The 16,734-nt window shown below is 42.8% G+C and overlaps 1 protein-coding gene across 1 annotated transcript in view; it reads right to left on the bottom strand.

Annotated features, from left to right (window-relative positions):
• Positions 1-16,734, bottom strand: part of LOC121302317 (calsenilin-like) — a 63,077-nt gene that overhangs the window by 39,670 nt on the left and 6,673 nt on the right. The window lies entirely within an intron of this gene.

The following is a 16,734-nucleotide window of genomic DNA, read 5'->3' as shown; positions in this document are numbered from 1 at the left end:
AAAACAGAAATACATACATCATGAAAGGGAATCTGATAAGGGAGCTCAGGTAGTCAGTGCTATATTAGGACATATTATTGCTGAGATAGGATCCTCGTCTGTCCTTGGAACCAGCCACTTCAGCTAAAGCACTCAGTGCTGAATTAAATTTTTTCCCCCAGATTGCATTCATTAAAAAAAGCCTTTATCTTAGATGAGAGCACAGTTCAATCTCTGAGAACAATAATACTTAACAAACCACAAGAGCCACACTGCTTCCCTCCCTCCCAGTCCCTTCTCAGCTCTAACCACTAGAGCCACACAGTTGCAGAGTTCAAGTTAGCTTTAACATTTGATAAGTAACTTGAACTGCAAGTTTAAGCGCTAAAAACAAATAAAAAAGTCTAATGAAGCGATTTATCATTTCTGTTAAGGGTCTGCTTCAGTACCTGAAAGCTCAGCTGGAATGAAAACCAGCAGCCACAGGGGCTCCCCAGTACTGGGGTTGAAAACCACGGATTTAGAGGACAGACTGAAACCCCAGTGCACTAGAGCGGCCACTTTGAATAGCGCTTTGAAATAGACTTTAAATTTATAAGTGCAAAAAGCTGTCAGGATTTATTCCTCTGAGCACAATGATTCTGTGGAAAGATAAATTGAGAGAGAGAAGTCTCCAGTGAGCTGCGAGTAACTGTTGAGAACACAGACCTGCCCTTAGAAACAGCTAACTGCATTGCAGGACGCTTACACTGCATAGCTGGACTCGGACAATCACCAGTCCTGGGGTTCAGAACCCCCTCAATGAAGTCTATTATTATTAATATTGAAATGATCAGGAGCCAGGAGTTTGAGCAGGATTAGAAACTCACACTAGCCCTGCTGCTGCTGCACCCAGTCCTGGGGTTCAGAACTCCCCTCAATGAAGCCTATTATTATTATTATTATTATTATTATTATTTATTATTATTATTATAATGATCAGGAGCCAAGAGTTTGAACAATAAGGCCCTTGTTAAATAAAGTGTAACCTGTTCATTACAGCAGATTTAGCAGAGGTTCGATTGCTCAAATTCCTGGACCCTGGTCATTTCAATAATATACCTGAACAAGGAGTTCTGAAACCTGCACTGGTTAATGTGAGTTTCTAATCACCAGAACACTAACTGCATGGACTGCATTTGCTGCTGGAGGCAATACAAGCAGTACACATGCTTTCAGACTAAATGAAACTAGCACTGGATAATGTAAACTACCTGGCAAGCTAACACTGCCCTGGCACCAGAAGAAGCAGGAGTTTAAGGAGTTGCTTTAAGGTCGGGATGCTGGTAAGACTGCCCTCATTAATATGCATGTTTATGCAAATCGGATCATTATTTGCATCAGTCAAGCTTTCCAATTTCTCTTGTCGTGTTTGTTTTGCTGTAATCGGCGCACACTGGAAGAGAAATGAGAAAACAAATATGATGGTTTATGCAAATTGGGCTTGATGGCTTGGAGTGTAATCAAGCATGGCTTGGTTGATGGTTTCTTTTTGGTTTTCGTTTTTTTTTTGCGCTGTGAAAGTTGCAGGCTCACTGCCTCCCATCTGTTCTGGAATGAGGACGCCAATAACAAGCTTAGCATTTCACAGCCGGGATTACAGGTATCTGCAATCCAGCCAGTGGATGTGCAAGAGAACAAAGAATTCAACTCAGACTCGGAGCAAATATCATAGAGACAGCCCAGCCCTTTCATGCATGAAATATTGAAAATAGCTTTGGACACATAATATATTTCTGATTGAAAACGTTTTCAATTTGTTTCCGTTGCTTTAAAATGAGGGGAGATGGCATCCTCAGAGGAGGCAATCATGCATTTGCTTGCTAGTCTTCCACATGAAAGGAAAGGGAGATAGTGTCTAACTAACCTGCTTGATTTTTTTGAGGATGCAACATCGATAATGGATAATTGCAAAGCATAAGACATGGTTTATTCAGATTTCCAGAAAGCTTTTGACAAAGTCCTGCATAAAAGATTAATTCTCAAACTAAACGCAGTAGGGATTCAAGGAAACACATGTACATGGATTAGGGAGTGGTTAACATGTAGAAAACAGAAAGTACTGATTAGAGGAGAAACCTCAGAATGGAGTGAGGTAACCAGTGGAGTACCACAGGGATCAGTATTAGGTGATCTGCTATTCCCAATCTACATTAATGATTTAGATTCTGGTATAGTAAGCAAACTTGTTAAATTTGTTGACGACACAAAAATAGGAGGAGTGGCAAACACTGTTGCAGCAGCAAAGGTCATTCAAAATGATCTAGACAAGATTCAGAACTGGGCAGACACATGGCAAATGACATCTAATAGAGAAAAGTATAAGGTACTGCATGCAGGAAATAAAAAAATGTACATTATAAATATCATATGGGAGATATTGAAATTGAAAAAGGAGTCTATGAAAAAGACCTAGGAGTTTTTGTTGACTCAGAAATGTCTTCATCTAGACAATGTGGGGAAGCTATAAAAAAGGCCAACAAGATGCTCGGATACACTGTGAAAAGCGTTGAATTTAAATCAAGGGAAGTAATGTTAAAACTGTACAATGCATTAGTAAGACCTCATCTTGAATATTGTGTGCAGTTCTGGTCAATTCGCTATAAAAAAGATATTAGTGCTCTAGAAAGAGTGCAAAGAAGAGCGACCAGAATTATTCCAGGCTTAAAAGGCATGTCATATGCAGACAGGCTAAAAGAATTGAATCTGTTCAATCTTGAACAAAGACGACTATGTGGCGACCTAATTCAAGCATTCAAAATTCTAAAAGGTATTGACAATGTCGACCCAAGGGACTTTTTCGACCTGAAAAAAGAAACAAGGACCAGGGATCACAAAGGGGCATTCAGAACAGAGAATAGGAGGCACTTTTTTTACAGAGAATCGTGAGGGTCTGGAATCAACTCCCCAGTAATGTTGTTGAAGCCGACACCCTGAGATCCTTCAAGAAGCTGTTTGATGAGATTCTGGGATCAATAAGCTACTAACAACCAAACGAGCAAGATGGGCCGAATGGCCTCCTCTCGTCTGTAACCTTTCTTATGTTCTTATGAAACCAGATAAAGACTACAAGAGTTATAGTCCCCTATATGAGGCTGCTATACATTAAAAGGTTTAAAACTCATTTGTAGATGTGCATTCAGTGAATTGGCTTGTTGTAAAGAGACAGCCCTCGCCCCTCCCTGTCTCTCGAAGGGATTTGTTCTCAATTTGGGCTTTGCGTTTGAAATGTTTGTTTTCAGCGGCAGCAGCACGTCGCTAGAGTGATAAATCTCTGTTTTATTACCTGGCTTGTTGTTTGAACAAGTTCACATAAAACAATCAAATACTCCTTGCTTCTCATTTTCTGTTTAATGCTGCAGCCGGAGTGCTGATTTGCACACATCGTTCTCTACACTGGCTCTTAAACCACTGCGCTGGCTTCCTCTTCAATTCAGGATTCATTCTAACATTCTGCTTACAAGACCCTTCATGGCTCTGGGGCTTTATATTCACAGGCACGGTCGCACCTCATGCTCCTGGTCGCACCCTGAGATCACTGAATGCTGAACTTCTGGTAGTTCCCAGAAGTGATCTGAAATCAGGAGGGGCAAGGACCTTTAGCTGCTCTGCTCCCTGCTTTTGGAACTCCGTCCCAAGTCATAACAGGAACGCTGGCACAGACCAATCAAATCAAATTTAAAACCAGGACTTGTTTGCTCTGGCTTATTCTTGAGCTAGGTTAACTGGCCAATGGCTTTGAGTTTTTATGGTAAAGCGCCCTGTATTGCATTGCATTGCATTGCATTGCATTGCATTGCATCTTTCATGTGCTATGGGTGGAGATGCTGTTCTCCACAAAGCCCAAGAAAAGCAGCGATCATCCCAAACCCAAGCAGCTGTTCTACCCTGTAAAAGTCACTCTGCACAGCTGAGAAGCAGCTGCACTGTCCTCCCTAAGGAGATCCTACTGCATCACTGAATGCTAGAGGCAGTGTGGTCCAGTGGTTAAAGTCCAGGGCTTGCAACCCAATTAAATTAAGGTTTTTGCCACGGTGTACACACACTGGACTAGTTTAGGTAATTGGAGAACCTCTATGATACTAGAACTTTTGATTAGCCACAGTGTATAGGTAACAAGCTCAGGTGTGTCTTATTAAATTGAAACCAGGAATGTATCTGCTGTGCAATGGGGTTTTTATTGATGATCAAAAACATTGGTGCAAACACGTTACATTTATGGATACTTCATCTTTAAAAACTGAGGTTAGCAAGCTGCTAGAATCACGTATAACTTGTTTTCAATTGTTCATATCAGAATGACCCTCTTGAGCGGTTTTATAAAGTTTTAATACCTACCAGTACGTTTTTTTTTCACTAATCAGTTCTCTTCTCTATAAAACCCAGTCTGAGATGTAGGGCAGCTTGGCTCGTCCCAGTTTCAAATTGCTCAAGGCAAGAACCAGAGTTATTATCATGATAATGATAATAATAAGGATTTAAAACAAGTTCAATTCTGGAAATGTTAATTATGCCATCCCCCCCCCCCCAAATGTAATACTTCAAATCGTTCACCCTCTGCTTAAATCCCACCAGATATTGGAGGCAAATCACTCCCTCCTTATGCCAGTCTGCCATCACGGGCGCCTGCCTTTTCAGGCATATTTAATTGAGGGCAAATTAAGTTTAGTGGATGGATATTCATGGGAGTATACCAGGCATCACACTGCTTTTCCACATAGAGCTAAATGAGGTCTGGACTGGAACCAAGTTGATGTAAATGTGATTCTAGTGGTTAGAACTGAGGAGAGACTGGGAGGGAGGGAAGCAGTGTGGCTCTAGTGGTTAGAGCTGAGGAGGGACTGGGAGGGAGGGAGGCAGTGTGGCTCTAGTGGTTAGAGCTGAGGAGGGACTGGGAGGGAGGGAAGCAGTGTGGCTCTAGTGGTTAGAGATGAGGGACTGGGAGGGAGGGAAGCAGTGTGGCTCTAGTGGTTAGAGCTGAGGAGGGACTGGGAGGGAGGGAAGCAGTGTGGCTCTAGTGGTTAGAGCTGAGGAGGGACTGGGAGGGAGGGAAGCAGTGTGGCTCTAGTGGTTAGAGCTGAGGAGAGACTGGGAGGGAGGGAGGGACTGGGACTGGGAGGGAGGGAAGCAGTGTGGCTCTAGTGGTTAGAGCTGAGGAGGGACTGGGAGGGAGGGAGTGTCCCGATATCAGCCCATCTCGACTCCTCCCCTGACCCTCCCTCCCTCCCTTCGAGCACACCATCTCGACTCCTCCCTACGGGGGGGGGGAGGGAGGGAAGCAGTGTGGCTCTAGTGGTTAGAGCTGAGGAGGGACTGGGAGGGAGGGAAGCAGTGTGGCTCTAGTGGAGCTGATGGGGGGAGGCAGTGTGGAGGGACTGGGAGGGAGGGAGGCAGTGTGGCTCTAGTGGTTAGAGCTGAGAGAGGGAGTGGGAGGGAGGGAGCAGTGTGGCTCTAGTGGTTAGAGCTGAGGAGAGACTGGGAGGGAGGGAAGCAGTGTGGCTCTAGTGGTTAGAGCTGAGGGACTGGGAGGGAGGGAAGCAGTGCGGCTCTAGTGGTTAGAGCTGAGGAGGGACTGGGAGGGAGGGAAGCAGTGTGGCTCTAGTGGTTAGAGCATTGGCACTGGGAGGGAGGGAAGCAGTGTAGCCTCCAACTCTAATCAAAGCCACAGATGATATTATGTGCAATTCTTTTTGTTTCGTAATTAAGGACGACACGGGACAGGCTCAATTAAACACAGAATGATGTGTTCAGATAGCAAAGCAGAGCTTCTGAATACTAAAACGGAAGATGGAAGATATAAAAGGGTTGTGTGTTTCTGCATTTCCTCCCCCCAGGGTAGCGAGCTGTAAAGTGTGCGAGTGGAAGGAGTCTGAGACGAAATGTCAGGAACTAAACCATACCCTGCACGCTAACTGACTGATTGAGAAACTAAACCATACCCCGCACACTTACTGACTGATTGAGAGAAACTCCAGAAATGTGTCATTCCCACAACATTTCTGGAGGTGAAACATGTATTTATTTTCCTTAACTCTCTTAACTCTCTTAACTGTCTTAACTCTTTCATGCACAGCGACCTCATATGGGGACGTATGGAAAAAAAATTAAAAAAAACCTCTTCTGGTCTTTATATGGGGACATATTGACGATGCAAATGCATGAGGATCTCATATCAGGATGCCATTCTTTCCCCATAGAAAGTAATTGAATTGTTTTCTTTAAATGAAAAATATATTTATCATGTGTCAAAATTGACCTTTTCAGCCACTTTCAATATTTCGAAAGGGTTAACTGTATCGTCTTGATGAAGCCAGTTGAAAGGGCGACCTACAATCACTGTTCAGTCACCCTTCTGCTTTCCCAAGCTTGTTGCTGTATAGTTGCACACCCCAAAACATAACTGCATACATCTGCATAAATTGTAGATTTTTAAATGATTCATTTTTTTAACCTATGCATATGCCGATAGCAAAGACCTCTCCTCACTCTGCACACAGGCACACACACACACACACACACACACACAACAAATAGCCCATTGTGTTAACAAAATAATGTTATCCAAGAAAATATTTTCCAATCAAGGTATCTCCAGACCTACAATTCTCTCCAATTCTCTCGTTTTTCCCTCTCTACCTCTATCTACCTTTTGGAACCTAAAAATGTGGACTTTTTTTCTATTCAAGGTTATGTTCTTAATGTCTAACATGTGCAAAATAAGCATACAGGCGCATTCCCCTAATAAAACAATCAAGAGATTCTTCACACATTATCACTTGGGGTTATACAGATCAAAACTCGACACTAACACATTGAGAAAGACTTTTTTGGAAAGGAGAAAAAAAAAACCACACCTATTGATTTTAGAATCCAAACTCGAAGTTTAGTACTATAACTGAAAGAATCTTCAGCACTTGGTTTCTCGTTTTTGTACATTACTGTTGAACTTTCATCGTTATAAAACATAGGAGTTAATTAAAGACTGGAGGAAACGCTTTGAAAATGCTCCTGGATTTCCTTGAGTTTCCAAGCAGACAGCTTACCTTGCAGAGTCCCTGTGATGAACCCAAAGAAACAGTGCAACAGCCTGCACAACTGCCTCTTGCACTGAGCCCTACAGGTACTCATGGTGTCGGCTAGAACTGGGTCCAGACCGGGTCAGGGCTTGATCAGAACCACAGGGTCCAGAGGAGGGTCTCTCACGCACCCCGCCCTGCCACAGGGACCCACGAACGCCAAGGAAGAAAAAAAAAAAAAAACTTCGTTTTTACCGGAGTTGGGATTTAAATCTTCTAGTTCTCCACTCTTTTTTCTTCTTTTTTTGTATGTTTAGGTCTGTCTGTCCTCACAAGGCTCGCCCAGTAAACTCTATCCGGGATCTCTCCAAAACCATTAACCTGGGGAGCAGTACAGTCCGTTTTGCTTTGTTCTGCCTGTCAGGGAGGGATTCCCAGTATGGCACTTAAATCCCAGTCAAATCCAGTTTTCACCCAGCTCAGTCCAGCTAACACCAGTATGAGCTGTAGTGTATTTTTTCAATTGCAGGTTGTAGCTCTGTGCTCACTGTAATGATAATAAGCACGCTGAAGGAAGCCTGTCCTTTCCTTCTTTCAGTTACTAGTGGGAGCGGGCATTCATTCCCCCCTCTCTCTCTCTCTCTCTCTCTCTCTCTCTCTCTCTCTCTCTCTCTCTCTCTCTCTCCTCGTAATAGAGAGTTGCTAGGATCTGTAGATGATAGGATAAATACATCTGTTTTGTTTGTTTTTCTTTGTTTAGTTTTTTAGATCATTTTTCTTCTCATCAGCTTTATCAGCCCCCACCTCCCCCGTCTGTCTCATTTCAATTAGAGTCTTGCTTTATGGGAAATGTCAGCCACTGAATCACAGTCATGTACCAGTCGACAAACACATGTTGCGTGTTCCGCTGCATTTGCAGGGCTTGAAACAATCAGAATGAAATTACAGCGTCTGGCATTGCGCTGTCAATACAGCCAGGACGACACTGCTCGATACCACAATCAATCTGGTTTAACCCCTTCACTGCCTTCACAATTGATTTGTACAGCAATGGATCTAAATTTCCCAGTGGATTTGAGTAGCTCAGTGGTTAGAGAAAGCGCTGGGCTGCAGTGTGGAAGGCAGTGGGTTTGAGTAGCTCAGTGGTTATAGAAAGCGCTGGGCTGCAGTGTGGAAGGCAGTGGGTTTGAGTAGCTCAGTGGTTAGAGAAAGCGCTGGGCTGCAGTGTGGAAGGCAGTGGGTTTGAGTAGCTCAGTGGTTAGAGAAAGCGCTGGGCTGCAGTGTGGAAGGCAGTGGGTTTGAGTAGCTCAGTGGTTAGAGAAAGCGCTGGGCTGCAGTGTGGAAGGCAGTGGGTTTGAGTAGCTCAGTGGTTGGAGTGCTGGGCTGCAGTGTGGAAGGCAGTGGGTTTGAGTAGCTCAGTGGTTAGAGAAAGCGCTGGGCTGCAGTGTGGAAGGCAGTGGGTTTGAGTAGCTCAGTGGTTAGAGAAAGCGCTCGGCTGCAGTGTGGAAGGCAGTGGGTTTGAGTAGCTCAGTGGTTAGAGAAAGCGCTCGGCTGCAGTGTGGAAGGCAGTGGGTTTGAGTAGCTCAGCAGTTAGAGAAAGTGTCTCTGGGGTCTCGAGACAGCTTCTTGTATCGTGTCTAGGTAGTGTCTGCGTCAGTGAAATTGAAGAAGACCTCCTACCGTTAAACAACAGGTGAGTGCGGTCAGGGAAACAACAGGCAGGGCGAAGGGGCCACCTAGTGGCCGTTGCAAAGCACTGCGCCACAAACACAACCTGGTACTAGGAGCCATCTGAGCTCTGATGGGCTAAACTGCCTCCTCTCTGCAACAAACTGCCTCATTTTCTTCTGTTACAAAAGTTCAAAATCCCGTCTGTCTGTTTCAAGCAGCTACTAGGGACCTGCAAGCCTAGGTCTATTAGACCAGCGGATGGTGTTGCATTTCTCAAGGTAACAGACTCATTAGAAATAACCTCTCTCTAGTCTGCAACCAAAACATACAACATAAAAAAAACCTGCAAAACAATACTTTGCAATAATGAAAACAATAAGCAACAGCTCCAGAGAACAAATCTAAAGGCTCTTAAGTGCATTTAGAGTGTTTCATAATGATTATGAACCCTAATAAGCCATTTCGTTTCATTTTAGCTTCGCAATTATTGTTGATGATTATTTATCCCACGGAATAAAGGACTTTTAAAAATCAGCAGTGTACATTACCTTGCTTGTGTGTGTGTATGTGCGTGTCTGTGTGTGTGTGAGAGAGTCTCACTGTGTGGAAGTGGAGAGACTGTGTGAGTGAGTGACGTGTGTGGAGTGAGTGAGTGAGTGTGTGAGAGAGGGAGCGAGTGAGTGAGTGTGTGAGAGAGGGAGCGAGCGAGTGTGAGAATGAGTGAGTGGACAGCAGAACTGGCCGATGTCGCTGTCCATCAAATCAATTCCAAAGCACCTTTAACCATTGTTCCGTTGTCCAATTTCTGTGTTCTTGTGCATATTTTAGCCTTTTAGTCTTGTCCCCCTTTCTTAACAGAGGTATTCTTACTGCAACACATCCCTTAAGTCCCGATTCAAGTGTGACTTTCGTACTGTTGATTTGAGGGACAGCGACACCTGTGCCTTCTGCCAGTTCTGTTGTCAATTCAACGCTTGTCGTCTTTCTATTCCCTAAGGATATTATCTTCAAGTATTGCTCATCCTTGTTAGACAGCTTGTTGGGTCTTCCAGTCCTGGGTTTGTCAATTACAGATGATGTTTTGCTGTACTTGTTAACTATGCTTCAGATACCACACCTTGAAAATCAAGTGATATGAGCGATTTCATGCAAGTCAAGGTTGTTATAATAGTAGAAAAAAAGGTTTTCTTCATTTTATTAGTTAAAAAACATTGTTTTTCCTAAACTGAGCAAACAAACAAAATAAACTTATTCCGAGATATTGGCTCAAATCCAAGGATAAGTCGGTTGTACCCTCTGTCTGCTAAAGTAAAAATTTGCATTATAGTTTTGCATTTTTAATTAGAAGTTGATTAATCATAATGCTGTTTTGCTGAATTAAAATTAATTAACTAACTTAAATTAAAAAACTTAATTTTACAGTTAAATGATTTAATGGATCATATATGTATAAGTGAATACAGCTGAAAGTCTCAATTGTTAAGAACTAATTGCATAATGCAGACAGGTCTGTAAATTATTAAATGACTTGATTATAACTGAATTACACTATGTAACACAATTTTTGTTCCTGGGTAGGAAGTGTTATTTCCTAATTGCTTATGCCTCAAAAGTATAGAAAATGGCTATTATTCCCCACAAACTTTGCTTTTGTGACCAGGACAGTGATATTTCAAAATATCACTATTTCCAATGGGAAATACAGTATAATCGTAAATCTCGAAAAACTACTCACTTCTAAATCTTTTGTAGTCATTTTTGTATTACTTTAGTATAAATACATGTTAATTTGGATTCATATGTTGTTTTTTTCTGACTTTATGTGAACGAAAAGACACATATTTGCCTGTTTTCCCATTGGAAAAAAAAAAAAATTGTTACATGGTGTTATCTAATTGAATTAGTGTTTGTGTATATAAGTGACTACAGCTGTAATTGACATTATTGTGAACCTGACAAAGACCTGCTGTGTCGAGACGCGTAGTTCCTTTTAGTTTGTTTGCTGGGTTTAGTAAAAACTAGTTTTTTTAACTAATAAAATGAAGAAAATCTTTTTTAAAAGACTACAGTAAATCTTGTCCTGATTTGGGTTTGCGAGCAATTGGTCTTTTGGACTTCACTCTATAAATCAAGGCTGATGGATCGATTTGAGAAGAGAGCGTAAAACCCAAACAGACTTTACTTTGCTTTAATATATATATTAGCAGTTTAGGTGTTGTGTTGTGAATGGACATTATGTGCCTGCAAGGTTTCTTTCTTTTTTTGACTGCCAGGACCACGGACAGCAACACAAACAATTCCACAGAGTCAGAACCACAGACAGCTCAGTGGAAACTTCCAGACTGCAGAAGAACAGCCACACCTGTCTCCAGGTGTAATCAAGGCAAATCTGCAGACAGGTGAAATAATAGGAGGGCATGAGAGAGAGAGAGAGAGAGAGAGAGAGAGAGAGAGAGAGAGAGAGAGAGAGAGTTTTGGAGAAAGAAAAAAAGGAAAATTATACCAAGGATTGAACCCCCCCCGATGACGAAGTAGGACTGGACTGGAGAACCCAAATGGCACACGGACAACACTTCTGTACCAAAACTACCCCCTGTAATGAACTCTGACCTGGACCGATGAAGAGACTGAAAGACCTCCGCCTGTTTGATTGACTATTTTGTTTAACGTTTGTAAAGAACACTCCCAAATTCCCTCCTCCTCTGCCAAAGCCTGTTAAAAACAAACAGGTTTTAAACTTTATTTATTCTCGTTTTGTCTATAATCCCAGCCTTGCGAAGAACCTGCCCCGGAAAACGTTACATTATATATATATATGCATGAGAGTACATATGTGTGGATGTATGTGCATATATACCTCCACTACTTGAAAACAGACAGTGAAGGTTTATAGGCTTTTGATCCCTGGATCCCTGGATCTCGATCCAGCACATCTGGGATGAACTTGAACAATTCACCATCACGACTGCCTGCCCACCCCTCTGCACCAATTACTGCCCAGGGATGGAAACAAGACTCTTATTGCATAGCAGTGTGATCCATTGCTGGTTTCATAATAACACACCTTAGCCTGTCACATACACACCCTGGTAATCAAACTCATAAAACCTGGGACAGATGAAACTGCTATTTGCCTCCAGACAGCTCCATATTTTGAGACTCTCAATAATGTTTTCTGAACAGTGTCTGTAGCTAGTTTAATGCCATTGTATAAGACAGCGTTGTGTGTCCATCTCTCTCTATATATATCAAGATCCATACGCCGTGGCAGTTCTATTCCCTGATCTTACAATGAGGTGTCTAGCAGCAACATATTGTGCACATAACTCTGCTATCTCTTTCTTCTCTTTCTTCTCTCTCTCTCTCTCTCTCTCTCTCTTTCATGGGGTACTAAAACATCACACTGCATTGCTCTCTCTCTCCCATACCCGCTAACACAGTGCTAATGGGGTTCCCCGTGGCGTTTGAAACCCGAACACACTGTGACCGCACTCTGAGCGCTCTCTCGCGTTTCCTGCTAACACAATTATGGCTTTCAGACCACAACTGATCCAGCAGCAATTTGCCGCTATTTATAGAAGACTCTGCAATTACTCAATCCGACTCCCCTTATACAACAGCAGAGCTACTGGCCAGAGCACTCACAGGATACATATTTACTGCAGAACAACCACCCACTGTGCCACTCAGAGGCACGCAGCACTTCCCTGACGAAACGGAGAGACTCTATCAGTGCAGGAGATAAAGGACTCAGTACTCAGTACCGGATTGGAGTCACTATAGATAGTGAGCGTGATCAATGAATATCTCTGCCTAGCGATAAAGGAGAGGCGGACAATCTTGTGCGACTGTCTGAATGCCATTTGAGAGTTATGTATGTATCTAGAGAGCCACAGCTCCATCTTTGATGAAACCTGCTAAAGCCATTCTGCCGGCTAGCACAAGTTTTAATCTTGGGGTGTCTGTCTGTCGGTATGTCACACTTAGATTTTAACTTACTGATAGAATCGCTAGTCCAGCTGTAACTGGCTGAGGCCTTAATAACACAGGTTACTGAGTGCATTATACTCTGGGGTGTGGAGGCTGGCTGTCCGTTCAGTTGTCCGAGCTGCTATTAATTTAACAGGGATGGCAATAAGACTCCTACTGCATAGCAGTTTCACCCATTCCAGGTTTTACTACAAGCTTGATTGGCAATAGGTAACAAGCTCAGGTGTGTCTCATTTAACATAGTAGAACGGATCAAACTGCTATGCAGCGGGAGTTATTTAAAGCCCCGGTTTATGCTGAAAATGGTCAATTGCACAGACTGCTCTGCATCACAAACACATTTCTGCAATACAGTATTCACTCAACACCTGGACAGGAGTGCATGATACAGGGTTGGTGAAGACTGGTGCAAAATGAAGGCAGGTATTGTTCTCCTGGGATAGTGTGACAGACAGACAGACACAGTCATGGATAAGTGGTAAGTAAAATCATGACATCACAGAATCTAGTTAGAAGGTAGGACAGCCCAGGGGATAAAACTCACATGTATCCCTGTTTCCCTCTTGTAGTTTTCTATAACTCTGTCAGCTGTTTTGTTCCCATGGAGTTAGCATACTGAAATAGTATCCACAGTACAACAGTTCCACAAATCGCCCACTAGAGAGAGATAAAGACCTTTTTTCTTGGTTTTGCTGCTCTCTAGCCATGAGGAGTTGATGTTCCCATTCTTGACACCAGGTGGCAGCACAACACTGCCTGAGTGGATTTATAATCAAGTGGCTGAAGCTTTTTACTCGTGTAAATCACTTTTTTAATCCTTTAACTCCTCTCTTTCTCCACTCTCTTCCCTCTCTCCTTTGCTCCTCTCCCCTTTCCTCTCTTCCCTGTGTGTGTGTGTCTATGTTCTGTGTGTGTGCGTCTATGCTGTGTGTGTGTCTCTGTGTGTTTGTCTATGCTCTGTGCGTGTGTGTGTCTATGCTATATGTGTGTGTGTGTATTGTTATATATTTTTTTTTTAATTTTAACTTTTTGACCACTTTTTGGGACACCACGAGGGGTGTGCGAACACTCTGAATCGCCTTTAACAAGAATTTCAAATGGGCAGTTAATTGCCTTTTAGAAATGTAGGATTGCCTTTTAGAAGTATTTATAAATCCATTCATTAACGTGTTGATTTCAAAACAAGAAAAGCCGTCCTTCCCTCGCCTTTACAATGGAGTACCAATCAATAGCCGTCAACTTGATTGTTTTAAAATGTGCTTGGAAGCGGATTCTCCTCTCATCCGGCACGCTGACATGTTTACTGCAGTAACGAGGCTGTAAACCAGGGCTATTCAATTACGTTCATTTGGTCCCAGTAACAGGTCCAGGACCAAATCAAGTGTCCTCCCAGTCATCCTTCCATTTTACTGCTTAAACGTTGTTGTTTCCCCCGTGTCCCGTGAGTACTAGTGTGGGGTGGGGGTGGGGGGGGGGGGGGGGGGGGGGGGGGGTGGGTATACTCACGGTTATGAACGGTAAATTTATTGTTTAACAAATACAAACCAAATCTATGTATCACTAATGCTCGTAATCTTCATTTTATTAAAACTATTAAATTCGTTTCCTTTCATTCTGTCAAAAATTTTGACACTCCTTTGAATTTGAAAAATGACTGCGCAACAAGCATGCAAGTTAAGTAATAAAGGCACGTCAAACCGTGGCGGAGACGTGGCAGATTTGCCATGACAGCGGCGCCACACTTTCCATGATGAGTTGGAGGGGCGGGGGGGGCAGAACAAAAAACTGAAGGGGCTAGACCCTCCTTTGTGAGGGCAGGCACTATTGAAGGCACACTGATTGAAGGTAGCTTACACACAGAGTGCTGTACACAAGGAAACAGAAAGGGTTCTTACCAGATAAAGCCCAGTGATCATTAGTTCCTGTATTATGAGGTGTTGTCAATAAGTATTGCTTGTTAGGGGACACAAACACCCTGTAGATAGAGACGACCTCCCAAACCGTGCGTATCTGCAGCTAGCATTTGTAATGAAGGACAGCTACTATTACAAAAACTTGCCTACTTCTTCCTGAAAGAAACCATAATAAAATATTAAAAATGAAAGAGTATGGACTGAATTTATCACCGCTGTGCTCTAGTTCTTTGCAGCTGCGTGTCTTTGAGGTGGTGCAGTTCATGTCATTTACAATGTCTTTGACGATCTCACACAAGAAATCCACAGTGGATTTGCCACCAGGAACCCGCGTTTCAATTCTGCTTTTCTCTTTCTGTCACTAACCGCCAGCACCAGTGCTGCTTGCAAGCAGTTTGTTAGTTTAGACAAGGCAGAATGGGGAGCAGCATTGTCAGCATTGTTAGTGCGGAGCGGCGCTGTTAGTGCGGAGCGTTGTTTTTGCAAAAAAAAAAAAAGAATGCTGAAATAATTGTAGTCTATTTCTTGCAACTTTTTTCCTCATCCACAAATGCAACACTTTTGCTACAAAAGATTTGTCCTATAATTATTTGTTTAGAAATGACAAATTTCCACTGGGGTCTGTAAACTTTTGACTACAACTGCGTATAATTTATAAAGGCAACAAATCCCCGCTCATTTAGATTTAACGAATATTATTATTATTATTATTATTATTATTTATTATTATCTTTAGGGTTACTGTTATGTTTGCGACACACAAAACACTTCTTACACACTCCGACCATAAAACGAAAGAGTTTAGTATGAAACACCGCAGATTTGGAAAACACAGAGGATTTGACAACATTCCGACCGTGTGGCTCGTTATCCCCTCATTGACTGCTCATTTCAAAGTGATACTCAAAAAGATTCAGTAATGTTTAAGAAAGGCTTTTTCCATGACGGTTTTCTGGCAGGTCGGGTCCTGAAAGCACAGGGCGCAGCGTTCTCCAGAAGAGCCGCACATTGTCACTGTAAACATGTGTTTGTGCGCTGCGTTTGCAGCATGTATGGTCAATGCTGCCGCTGTTTCTGTAACAAATCAGGAGCATCGAGTTCAGCCTTTGCACCAGGAGCCCACAGCACTGCAAAAACGAACCTGGACACCTTGTTAAATAATCGATAAGACCAATTACACAACCTGGACGTGCTGCACACCTGGAATTGTATGTTTATAGGATCCCAGGTCCTGTAATCCTGAGATAATAACATGACACGAAGCAGTTTCAGTAAACAATAAACGTCACAAAGGCTCCCATTCACAGCACAACACCGCCTGCTGCTCGCTGATAGATCCAATTGATTGAAGTCTGATCAGACTTTTTCTTATCATTCGGGGGAGGGGTGGGGGGGCACTTGTTTTACCCGGATGAACCGAGAACACGCTGGGCTTCCAGATCCGGTACCTTTTTGTATCTCAGGCGAGAATTATACAAATAACTATTTTTTTTGGTTGTTGCAAAAAAATATTCCACATACATAACATGCACAACACAAAAAACAAATGCTTTCCTCGAATGACAAAAAGCAGACAGTAACGATGTATTTCCAGGCGACAGGAACACTGATAAAGGACCTCATTAAAGCCGTGCAATTGGATTCCTGACAGATTTTCGTTCTCCGACTCTTTCCCAAGACAGTCCAGGCTCGAGCATGCCTCTCCTATTAACGTGTGCTCACAGGGATGGGAATGAGACTTGCAGAACGCTAATGCAAGACGGGCTGAGTAATAAAAACTCCACACATCATCTCTAGAGGAATGCGAGAGGCCAGGGCAGTACAATGTAGCATTAACACTGTACTTCACCACCTGCTTTTTACTTATTCATTCATTCATAGGAATGGTATCTATTACAGTTAAAAAAACACACACACGACAAGGGGAGGTGCTTAAAATGTTATAGTTACCCTTTAAGATTTAAAGCTAAACTCATTGGTACCTTTTTCTGAGCAGAAAACAATATAAAGCAGGGGTGGTAATAATATTCCTTCTGCATAGGGGTTTGATCCATTCCAGGTTTTATTATGAACTTGATTACTACAACATGCCAGCACCCCGGAGGAGAATGCGCTTCCAGGCGGCT

This window comes from Polyodon spathula, chromosome 29, assembly GCF_017654505.1.
Source record: "Polyodon spathula isolate WHYD16114869_AA chromosome 29, ASM1765450v1, whole genome shotgun sequence".
In the NCBI taxonomy this organism is placed as follows: Eukaryota; Metazoa; Chordata; class Actinopteri; order Acipenseriformes; family Polyodontidae; genus Polyodon; species Polyodon spathula.
The sequence above is the reverse complement of the archived record's forward strand: the minus strand, read 5'-3'. Positions and strand labels throughout refer to the sequence as shown.